Source organism: Benincasa hispida, chromosome 7 (genome assembly GCF_027475165.1).
Source record: "Benincasa hispida cultivar pf3 chromosome 7, pf3_genome.v1.1, whole genome shotgun sequence".
In the NCBI taxonomy this organism is placed as follows: Eukaryota; Viridiplantae; Streptophyta; class Magnoliopsida; order Cucurbitales; family Cucurbitaceae; genus Benincasa; species Benincasa hispida.
The window spans coordinates 8,321,062-8,333,429 of NC_143484.1; positions in this window are offsets into that span (position 1 = coordinate 8,321,062).

Below are 12,368 nucleotides of genomic sequence, written 5' to 3' on the forward strand. Positions count from 1 at the left end.
CCTTAAAACACAAAAAGGAAAGCTAACTATTACAAAGACGAGGAGTCTCTGGTTCAAACAGGCGAACCGGGTCTTGAACCACTCAACAAAGCATCGGTTCTCCAACCATCCATCGTGTACTAAGCACCCTGCGATCGTCTACACGATAAAACAAACACTTCGTTCTATCGCTTACTAGTGCTCCAGAGTTAAACGATCATTTAACATTTACTATACGATCGTCTAGAAAAATCCAAACGATCGTTTAGCTATTACTACACGATCGTGTACCTTTACTAAGCGATGAAGCCTGAAGTACACGATCGCTTAGCGCGCTCCGCACAACGCCCGCCTTCCACGATCGTCTAATCGACTACGAATGCAGAAACCCACCGCGATTGAAAATGGTGTTCAATTCAGATCTATAATTTGTAATATCAGAGAACCTGGCTCTAATACCCATTGAAGGAAATTGTAAACAAGATTTCCATGAGCAGCGGAACAAGACTATCCCAAATTACAATCATGAATGAATATATATTTATAGTCGACTTCAATCCAAATGGTTATACAATTCATACAGAGAAATTACAGCATGAATAAACTCAAATGAACAGAGATCAAACTCTACGCACATATGAGGATGCGTCTCTACGCTCCATTGTGCGATTTTGATCGAATAACCGTAGCCTTGAATGCTCGATCTACACGACCGCAACATCACAACGAACACCGCATGAACACTTCGCGTTCGTCCTCAACGATCTCCTCCGCAACACGAAAGGCCTCCACAAAACCTCGACAGTGTCGAGTTGAGTCTGACACCACCAACAACGCGACCTTGATATTCTCGGTGTGAGAATCCAGAGGGTGGGCTCTGTTCGGACTTGGTATGAGGCAAACGAAGGAAGAAAACACCGATCGCGTACACGACTGGGCAAGTGGGGGATGGCGGAGACCTATCGTATAGGTTAATACCCAATTGTTTAGATAAAACTATGCCATCGTCTAGCAAAATCTATGTGATTGTTTAGCTCGGTCTGTCGCCTATAGATACTACACGACCATTTACCTTGGGCCAGTGATTGTATAGCAAAACTATGCGATCGTTTAGCTCGCCCAACCGTCGTTTAGTAAATCTATATTTACTTGACGACTACCGTTAGTTTCTTTTTCGCAGAGAGAAAACTCAAAACTTTTTCATCTTTTGTAAAAAAAACTTCTCTTTGAAAATAGGAAACCACTTTCCTTTTAAACTCACGATTACCATGATCCAATAACCACCCACTACTTTGGTTATTTAAAAGAAAAAGAATTAATTATCTAATAATTAATATTATTATAAACATAAATGATAACCTACTTACCATACTATATTTATAACCTATAGTTTTAATATTTCATCTCATGAAACATATAAACCATAGTTCTTTTTCTATTCCATGGTACTTAATGTAAATCCCATTTACATCAATCTTCCACTAGATGTATCTCATACATCATACCGATTATATCATATATAATCAAAATACCTCTTATCAATTAGAATATTTCAAATAAACACCAAGAACTGATCCTCAACTAAAACCATTAAGCTACCAAGGGGACCTCATGGACCTGTAGCTCGAAGCTCCAACAGTATGTGAATAATTGATTAAACTCTTTAGTCATAGGATCCACCATCCGCTAACTGCCAGGCACTCCACTAAAGATCGACAGCTGAACTCTCCTTACCACAGATATATTATGTGTCCATCTTAACTAATTAGCAATGCAACAACCCTTCACAGATCGCTCGTAAGTACAGTTGGGCCAGTAACCGTTATGCCCCTGTAGTTACATCTGTCTCCTTAAGTACCACTGATCCCTTTAATGAACATAAGTCATAGTTATACTATGACTGAGTCTTCTTTTTCAAAGAAAAGCTGTGGCCACTATGTTCAAGCCCCGAAATCAGCCCTTAAGGGAGCAATCTCTCTACTTATTCTTGCTTCAGGAACGGAGTGAATTCCATCTTATGGATTGAGTTTCCAGCTCCCAGATTAGACAAGTCCACAAAAAGGTAGGCATGTTGAGTTGGCAATCTAGTCACTCTCACCCATACCAATCAAAGGACCGCCCTCAAAGACAGGAGTTCCCAAAACACTGGGGATTGAGGTCATGTCACCTATGATCGTTTAGGTGAAATGTAAGTCTCTAGTATCAACGACATTATATACAGAGTCTCATCATCTCGTGGTCAAGGTCTTATACAAACTCTTTGTATAGGACACCCTCGCTCCACGTCTCCACATGAATGGTCAGGATTTACCATATGTAGTAGTTTACAACACTTGCAAACCTCTACAAAGCGAGTCGTATCCGTAATGTCACCAGGATCAGGTATCCCACCTTAATCCTTATACTACATACCTATTTAGGTCATCAGTTAAGGCATGATCTACTGATATATCACATATACCTGCTTAAGTTCACATAAGATAACCAAGGAGCTTTGTTTATTGAATATGAGTAAATTCTAGAATTAAATAACATTTATTTTATTCATTGAAGATTGTGTATCTTTATAAAATAACAAGACTCCAGAAGAATTAGGACACTGATGACATGCAAAAATGCATGTCATCCTAGGCCTTTTACTTAGAATTATGAAGGTTGTTAGGCAGACTATGTGACAATCATGATAGAAATTCACGAGAAAGTGAGCTTACGTCGATTAGCATGTTGAATCTCAGCTAACCCGTTATTTTGCATTATTATGTGTTCAATGTTCTATTTTTGTAGCAAACGCAGGAAATGAACACAAATGCGGAAACCAGACCACCATATAGACGACCGCATGTGGAGAAACACTCTAACGCATCGATCAACGCATAGATGTTGTGGTAATCAGTCGTATGCGTCCATCGCATGGGAGTTGCGCTCGTCAAGCGATTGCGGTCATCATGTAGAGTTATGGTATAAAGCGAATGCGACCATTGAATGATTACAGCTACACGACAACGCATTCTAATGGGATCAACGCAAGGTAGGTGGAATGAACGCATCAACGCATCTACCTCGAAAAAAACCAAAAGATGATATTGACATTTCACCTGCCACGTCGTTGTGGCGGAGGTTCAGAAAGGATTAACGCACCAAAGATCAGACACAAAGCAGTCCAATTAATGTTGTGGCGACCCAAGCTCTATAAATAGAAGCCGATGAGATAAAATTCAAGTAATCCGGGGATTTTCCTCGCGATCCAGAAAAACACGTAAGAAGATGGCTGAGAGTTCTTCACCTTCTTCATCTATTTCGAGTGACAACCGAAGCCTTCGACCGGAGCTAGATCTTGAGAGAGTCAGCTCCTCTACCCATCCATGGCACCACTGGCAGCCTTGACACACATCCGCTGGGAGCAAATCTTTGCTTCCAGCTGGTCATTTCCTTTTCCTTTCTTTTCTCATATTGTATTGTATGACATCTTGGAATTAAGAAATTAATACAATTTGTTTTCAATGCATTTCTTTGTTCTTTCGACTCCATCTCTATCTTCTTTGCTTAGCATCTTTACTTTCATTGCAACACTTAGTGGACTGCTTGGGTATTGCATACTTAGTCATGTGGATTAGGGATATGAAGCATGTAGCAACCCACCGAGAGGTGTGCATTGCGCGAGTGTGTGAGTAATCTTATTTGCTTAGTGTGAAGCTGCTAATGCCTGTCTATAGGCTAATGCATTGCTTGTCTATGAGTAAAGTCAGCAACAATCAACTGCCCATGAGGGTAAGTGGTTGGACGCATTAAGCAAGGCATGCATTGTTCACTAGAGATAGGAGTAATCTTGCGTCAACCAAGTTCATGTGTTTGTCTTGTTTTATGTTTTGCCCAACACCCCTTTAGAGCTACTCGAGAGAGAGTCTAAAGAAAGAACCTAATGACTCGAGAGAGCTAGGTTAGAATCTAGACTCGAGAGAGTAAGATTAGATCGGCATAAGCAAAGGATAGGGACTTAGAGATAAACTCTGTTTGTCAACACTGTGTCGCATGCACCTTAGGAATAGGTATGATATTATGTGGTCGCCTTATTTATGTGTATGTTACTCCGTCATCGCATAAATGAGAATAGAGGCTTATGTGTAGGTCCTATAGACTTATCGCATATATCGCATGCGTTCTAGCATTAGAAGCCGTAGCATTCGCACCGAAAGGTGGTTTACTATTATATGTGTGTTGCATGATCGCATGGCTTGCGTTGACTAAGGTTGTCCTTGCGGTCACTCTTAAGGGTTGCAATGAAATCATCTCCGCATTTTAGCTATTTTCCCATTCATTTATTTCATGTCAAGTGTTGTCGTATCTTTACCTCTCATGCATATTCTCATTGCATTGTCTGTTAGATAGAAGTAGGAGTAGGATTAACTTAGCAACATTCCCTCCATTCTCTTATTTATACCGCTGCATGCACATCACCGCATACATATAGCTACAAGTCCCTTTGTTCGACCTCAAATTACCCGAGAAACTTGCGTTCGCATTATACTTGGCGTGAGCGCAAGAAAACTTGTGGCAGGACGCATGGTCATCGCATACATTTGTTAACACATTATCATCCTACGTCTTTTACTTAGAATTACTTGGTGCGTTATTTTATGAAGTGAAAATGTGGATGAAATGCGATGGTAAAATTGCGTTGAGCACTCAAGTTTCCTCAGTAGAATCCAAGTGTAAACTCCACTGAGTTTCCTAGTAAGTCCAGGGTCGAACTCAGGGACTTATGAAAACAGGTTACGGTGGTAATTTTTAGGAAAACTTTGTGGTAACCAAATAAATCAATAGTTGTTGAGGCTGTTGTTTGTGGTAATGAAAAACAAACAAATGCGGCGGAGTTTGAAAAGAGTTGAATAAACAGGAAATGCGATGAGTATGCGGTGAATGGGTTGAGAAAAGTTTTGGCTAACACTTCCTAAGATGCGTTCATGCTATGTGATCATGCAACATGCATACAATAGTAAACCACCTCTCGATGCGAATGCCACGACTTCTAAGGGTAGAACGCATGCGATATATGTGATAAGTCTATAGGACCTACACATAAGCCTCTATTCTTATTCATGCGATGACAAAATGACACACACACAAATAAGGCGACCACGTAATATCATTCCTATCTCTAGGATGCATGCGATGCAGGTTGACAAATAGAGCTTATCTCTAAGCCCCTATCTCTTGTTTATGCAGTTCTAATCTTGCTTTCTCGAGTCTAGATTCTAACCTAGCTCTCTCAAGTCATTAGGTTCTTTCTTTAGATTTTCTCTCGAGTAGCTCTAAAGGGGTGTTGGGCACAACATAAAACAAGAAAATCGCAAGCAATGAACTTCCTAAGTCATGTTAGCTTAGTTCTTCTCAACCCATTCGACTAGTTTAGCTACTCATGCGTGCTAAGAGAGTAAACAGATGTAGAATAAGAACTTCCATTGTATAAATATAAAGATGAAGTACAAAATAACAATGCAAGGATAGAATAAAGAGCCTGGTAGTAATCTCTTACTGCCCAGGCTTTTACATTGTTTTTCTACTCGTGTTCAAAAGATAATCGCGCTCTCGCAAGAGTCGGCCCGCTCTTTGCTTCTACGCTTCAAGGTTCTCTCTTGAGTTTCCCTGAGCAATTTCTAACGTCTTTACTCTTCTCTTGCTCCGCCTTAAAATAAAAAAGAAAAACTATGGACAAAGACGTGATAAGCTAATTGATGAATTCTCTAACTGGTGAACTGGTTTTACCCCTTTTTTGAAGGATGCCTCTGGTATTTATAGAGCTTCAGAGTGAAGGCGGCTTCTCTCTTATGATTTCTCAGATGGGATGACTTTAATTCCCTGACTGCTGCATCAAATATTTGTGACCGAAAAGCTAAATGTACTTGTTATCGTTAGCGGTTGTCAGCTTAATTCTGATTTGACCGTCATCAGCTTTTTGTCCTACCACGATTAATTATGCCTTTCACCCAGATACGCCCACCAAGTTGCGGCAATCCTTATTAAGCAAATGTTTGCGAATACAATCACCGCAAGGCCTTGCGGTATTGCTGCGAGACCAATGATTTCCTATGATTGCAATTTTCGCCTTGCATCAATGCATATTTTGCATAAAAACACAAAAATCAACTGTTTCTATGCGATAAACACATGCGGCTGCAATATAATAAACTTAATGCTTTTTGGATGCAATTTAACATGTTTTATCAACGCAAGCCAGCATTGTTTAAGACTTAGCACTATGATAACGTGCATTTCTACCCGTTATCAGAAATCAATCCACAAGATGGAATTCACTCCTTTCTCGAAACAAGGATAAGTAGAGAGATTGCTCCCTTAAGGACTGATTTTGGGGCTTGAACATAGTGGCCACAGCTTCTCTTTGGAAGAGAAGACTCAGTCATAGTAGGACTATGACTTATGTTCATTAGAGGGATCAGTGGTACTTAAGGAGACAGAAGTAACTATGGGGGCATAACGGTTATTGGCCCAGTTGTACTTACGAGTGATTTGTGAAGGGTTATCGCACTGCTGATTGGTTAAGATGGACACATAATATATCTATGGTAAGGAGAGTTCAGTTGTCGATCTTTAGTGGAGTGCCTGGCAGTTACGGATGGTGGATCTCATGACTAAAGAGTTTAGTCAGTTATACACGTACTATTGGAGCTTCGAGCTACAGGTTCATGAGGTTCCCTAGATAGCTCAATGAATTCAGTTGAGGATCAATTCTTGGTGTTGATTTGAAATGTTCAAATTGACAAGAGGTATTTTGATTATATGTGATATAATCGGTATGATGTATGAGATATATCTAGTGGAGGATTGATGTAAATGAGATTTACATTAAGTACCATGGAATAGAAAAAGAACTATGGTTATTATTTTTGTCTAGTTCTTACAAAAACCCAAATCAATTCTCTTGTTACTAAAATTGCAATTTTGAGGAAAATTTTTGTTCATTTTGGAATTTTGTTGAAAAACCATTCCCTTAGGAGACGACTTGGAATTTTTTTCATTTTTACTACTTGATGACGGTATGCACATGCAATGGGTTGAAGATTTTTCTATATTACAAACAACCCTATAGCCGAGTATAAAATAACAACAGTTCTCTGGTTAATTTATTTTATATCCAGCTATTTTAATATCTACACAACTCCAGAATCAGCTTAGATAACTCTACTCCTAAGCTACAGAATTCATAAAGAGCAGACCTTAACCCAGAAACATAGCTATAGTGTGACAGATTTTGATCTTAACAACACTCTGGAACTCCACTCTTACGTTACCTTGAGAGAGCTTAGTGAGTGGCATGTTTAGTATAAAAATACATTTATTGTTGAAAATCATTTTTGAGAATATAATTTCACTGATAATCAAACATAGTATGCATGACCTCAGTCTGGTAACTGAGACGATATTGACATGATCATATGTTCTCTAGAAATGCAATAATTCAACCAAATATAATGTTAAAGAAAACAATCCTAGTACCTAATACAACCCGCCGAATATGCACATGTTGACTATATCCCGTTTGACATGCTTAGCTACGCTAACAATCACAGCTAGATTATGTTGACAATCTCAGCCAAACGTCCACAAGATATGCTAACAATATCCCGGGTACAGCTTTAGTTTCCAATTCAATTCATAGTAACATGTATCCACATAATATCAGGAAAACAACATGAAATCAATGAAGACAACATATTTCTCGATCATGCCACAACTTTCTAAAACAAACAAACATACATACATACATATATACACACATACATACATATATACACACATACATACATATATACACACACACATACATACATACATACATCCATACATACATACATACATATATATATATATATGTATATATATATATTTGGATTAAACCAGCATGCACAACGGAAACAATTAATCAATAACGCTTTAATTACATTAGTAAACTAGGATTAAGCATGCAAAAGGGTTAGAAATATAACCTTTGTAGTTGACACAAGAATCTTTCTCTCTGTGAGCAATCGATTCCACCAACGCAAAATCCTTGCTATTCTCCAATTGAAGAACACGGTTGTGGGATCAAATTTTTAATGAAAGATAGGGAATTTCACTAAATAATTTGGAGAGTAAAAAAGATTTTATGGAAGATTATGGTTAAAAAATCAAGGAAGCATTAGTCTTTTTCATTTGAAAATAAAAAACTATTTATAAACTAAAAACATGCAAAAACTCTTCTTGTATGATCTCCACCTCAAACTCCATTAACATGAAAAAAATAGGTGTCAAGCTTCGCATGAAACATTTCAAAACCCACTTAGTTAGTGGGAAAATCCAACAATTGGACTTTTTCACTAACTAATTTTTCATTAAAATAAATTTATAATAAATCATATATTATTTTACAAAATATGAAATACATTTTTCATATTTTAGAAATTATTTAATTAAAATAATTTTAATTAAATAAAATAAATAATTTAATATCACATATAAAATTATCTTTGACACCTAATTCTGATTAATCACATTAATCAATTTAAAACACTTTCATGCTAATATTTTATTTAATATCTTATATAAAATATACTCTCCAAAAATAAATAAATAATTATTTAATTGTAAATTATATATCATATAAAATACAATTTTCCCTAAATACCAAATTTAAACATTTCAAATTCTCACTTCACCTAGTTCTTCAATTTTGTCCGTAGTGAGCTAGCAAGGAGACCCGATGGACCTACAGATCATGGGCTCCAATGATCCGAAACTAACCAGTCAAACTCTTCAACCTAATTAATCAACATTCATTAATTAACAATACTGTCCATTATAGTCTATAGTTGCACTCCCCTCACTGTAGATATATTTTGTGTCCATTTGATATAACCGTCATCGATAAGTGGATCCTTCATAGGATGTCCATAACCTCAGCTAGGTCAATTATCGTTTTACCTTGGAGTTACATCTTTTCTCCTTAAGTACAACTGTCCCTCTATGAACAATTGATTTAGTATCTTAATCACTAAATCCATTCCCTCTCAGGCTAGTGAGAGGATGGGACCCTTTGTTCAAAACTTGGGATCAGCCCTTAAGGGAACAACCTTTCTATTATCCCTAAAATGGGTAGGAGTGAATTCCATCTTGCAAATTCTATGTCTCCAGCTATCTACCCAGTCTTATCCCTGAAATGGGAGTCATATTGAGCAGCGCTGCGAGCTTACCCTTACCTATACAGATTAAGGGACAATCCCAAATAAATAGGAGTTCATAGATAGCTCAAGATTCAGATCAAATTATCTAGGTCATCAAGAAATGAAATTATTCAGTGTTAACAGTAAACGGTGTTACGTAACAATGATTATTTCGTGGTCAGTTTTACGCAATCTCATCGTGTAAAACACCATGCTCATATATCTCTACATGAACGAATTGCATCATTTATGACACTTTACAACATTTGTAATAATCATAAAATGGGTCGTAGTCAATAGTATATGTAGAAATAGGTACCCAACCTAATCCAAGTACTATAGACTGTTTAGGCTATTTCACTCGAACTTGATCCAGTTTATGTCTCCACATAAAGTCCAAGCATTCATTACAATAGTCAAGGGTTCGTAGTTTATTGGATTTAGAGTTATTAAACAATCAATTCATTTTCAATTAACAATATCTATCTGAATAAACTTCATATATGTTTATTGTCTACAAACTACGAGTTTTAGGACATACAACCCAACATATATAACCATATAAATATATCAATTCACCAAGACAGAAAAAAGAGAAACTTCTTGGAATAAGCAACATTTGCCTCTCCTTAAGAAACTTCTTGACTAAGTATGACAAATAGGATTTAGGTTAAAGGATGAACCCTTAAAAAACTTCTTAGAATGGGCAACATTTGCCTCTCCTTCTATCGGTCCCTTATTTTTCATAAGAGACTGATAACTATGTAACTCATTCAATAGGGTCGTAATGGTGTACTCTATTTTATTCATAACTGCATTGTTGCATAACTGAAGGAAGCTCTTCGGAAGAGACTCACAAAATGAAGGATATCTGACTTTGTTCGTCAATGACCACGCCATTCATCTCTGCGACATTGAAGTGGATCATCAAGTCAAGAACATGTTCTCTCACTGATTCGCCTTCCTTCTTACGTGCATTATAAATGTACTTGAGGACTGTTAGCTTTCAAAAAGAGCTAATATTCCTAGCTTAATTCAGGCTCGTTAGTAGATTTTATATGTTTATTTTTCTATTTTGTAGGTATCAAGCGATCAAGAGGTTGAATTAATCATTTGGTGCAAAATGGGGTTTTGAAGCAATTTGGAATCAATTTGAACATTCGAGCTTCAAAGGAGTTGAAAAGACTAAAATACCATCGAGTTCCACCGAGTTTGAGGCAGCCATTGAGTACCATCGAGTACCATCAAGTAAGAGGTCGTTGAGTAATCAAGAAAATGCTACCAAATGAACGATGATCGAGTATCGAGTCATCAAGCATCGAGTAGCGAGTTTCTGGAAGTGGGCGTAGCGTTGCAATGCTCCAGATTTTCACCAACGCAAGCGTTGCAACGCATCGCAATGTTTCTGCCCAACACTTGAGGATAGAACGCTCAGCATTGCAAGCCTCTCTGGAGCATTGCAATGCTATGAAATTTGACGGAAGAGCAAAGGGAGCACGCACGAATGAGAGTTGTAATGCTATTCCAAGTGTTGCAACGCTACGATGGATTTCTATAAATACTTCTCATCGACCCTAGGTTAATTATGCTGAATTTTAAGGGGTTTAGACCGACTCTTGAAGCTGAAGCATGGAGACCGAAGTCAGGATTACTTTCTTCTTCTATTCCCTTTAATTTTTAGCATCCTTAGGTTAGATTTATTTTATTTTTTTCGGATTATGAACATGTATTGGATTGTATCTCATTGGTTTGTCCATGAATCAATGAGGTAATATTTCGATTAGTTCTTGGATTAAGCACTCTTTGTATTTTGATGAGTTTCAGTTCAATTTGTATGCTTTAATCTAGAATTATGTTTTTCTTAAATCTTGTTTAATTTAGATTTGCTTTTATGTGTGGATTGACGTTCCTATCATGAATGCACGTCTTTGCTAGGTTAGTTAGGGCACAACTTTCCAACCTCAACTACAAATTAGGATGCGAGATCAATTTGGATTAATTGATTTTCGGGCTTATAGAGATTAGTTAATCGCACCGATTTAGTAGCTATGCATGCATAATTCGAACATATGATATTTTTGCTGAAACGATGATTTAATTTACATTAAATGGCTACTTGATCCGAGACCTAAACAAATCCTTTACCATTTCATATATCCATAACATTTTACTTTTTACTTGTACATTTTCAGTCTCGAAACCACAAACCAAAACCCAGTTTTTACTATTTTTGCACAGTCAAATCTAACGCAAAAGAAATTAATTCTTCACTTCTCTATGTTTCGACTCAAACTTACCATTATTACTAAGTCTTTGTAGTAATAGGAGTAGTTTGATATTTACAAATTTCTTTTGCTTCAGTTTGAAGTCGAATTAATGACATCGATTCTCGATCCGATAAGGACCTTGTACTGGACCTGATTGGACGGTTGCCCAAACATACCTTGGAGGGACTACATAATCTCAGGATCAATGAGCATGGCCTCGTGTTTCTTGTTGAAAACATCAAATAGACTTGCCAAGATATAGATTTGGGCCTTTTCATTGGCCTTTGTCTAGTGGTCATGTGCATCCCTTGCTGCTTGGTATGCATTTTGTGCGGGGATTGGAGAATACTCCTCCATTAAGACAAATCGTAGATCATTTATAACTAGAATTGTATTCATATTAGATTTCCACGTTGCATAGTTTTCACCGATTAATTTTTCATTCTTTCGTAAGGCTATATAATAAAGAAGCCATGCTAAATGAATAACATACAATTGATAGTTATCTCTACCTTAACCCATTACACAAAAAACAAGCATCCGATCAATTCAGCAAAAACAAACAACTAAAGAACCCTAATTAAACAAAGGATTTAGTTTTTACAACGATACTTCAGGGGTTTAGAGCAACAACTACCGAAGGGTGATCAATTACCCCTCTCCTGAATCGAGACAATCTCAGCTAATTACTAATTCCAGAATAACTCTTATTTATATAGCTCTTAGCTACCGTCAGTTTTGTCAAGGATTCATTAACTAACTTAATTCATCCCATAAGTGTGACCCTATCATTTTTGGATCTCAGAGATACACTTCAATAGGCTACCGTTAGGAAAGACATCTATTGAAGATTAACCTAAGAAACTCTATCCATTACTGAAGTTTGCATTATTCCAAATCTTATTAT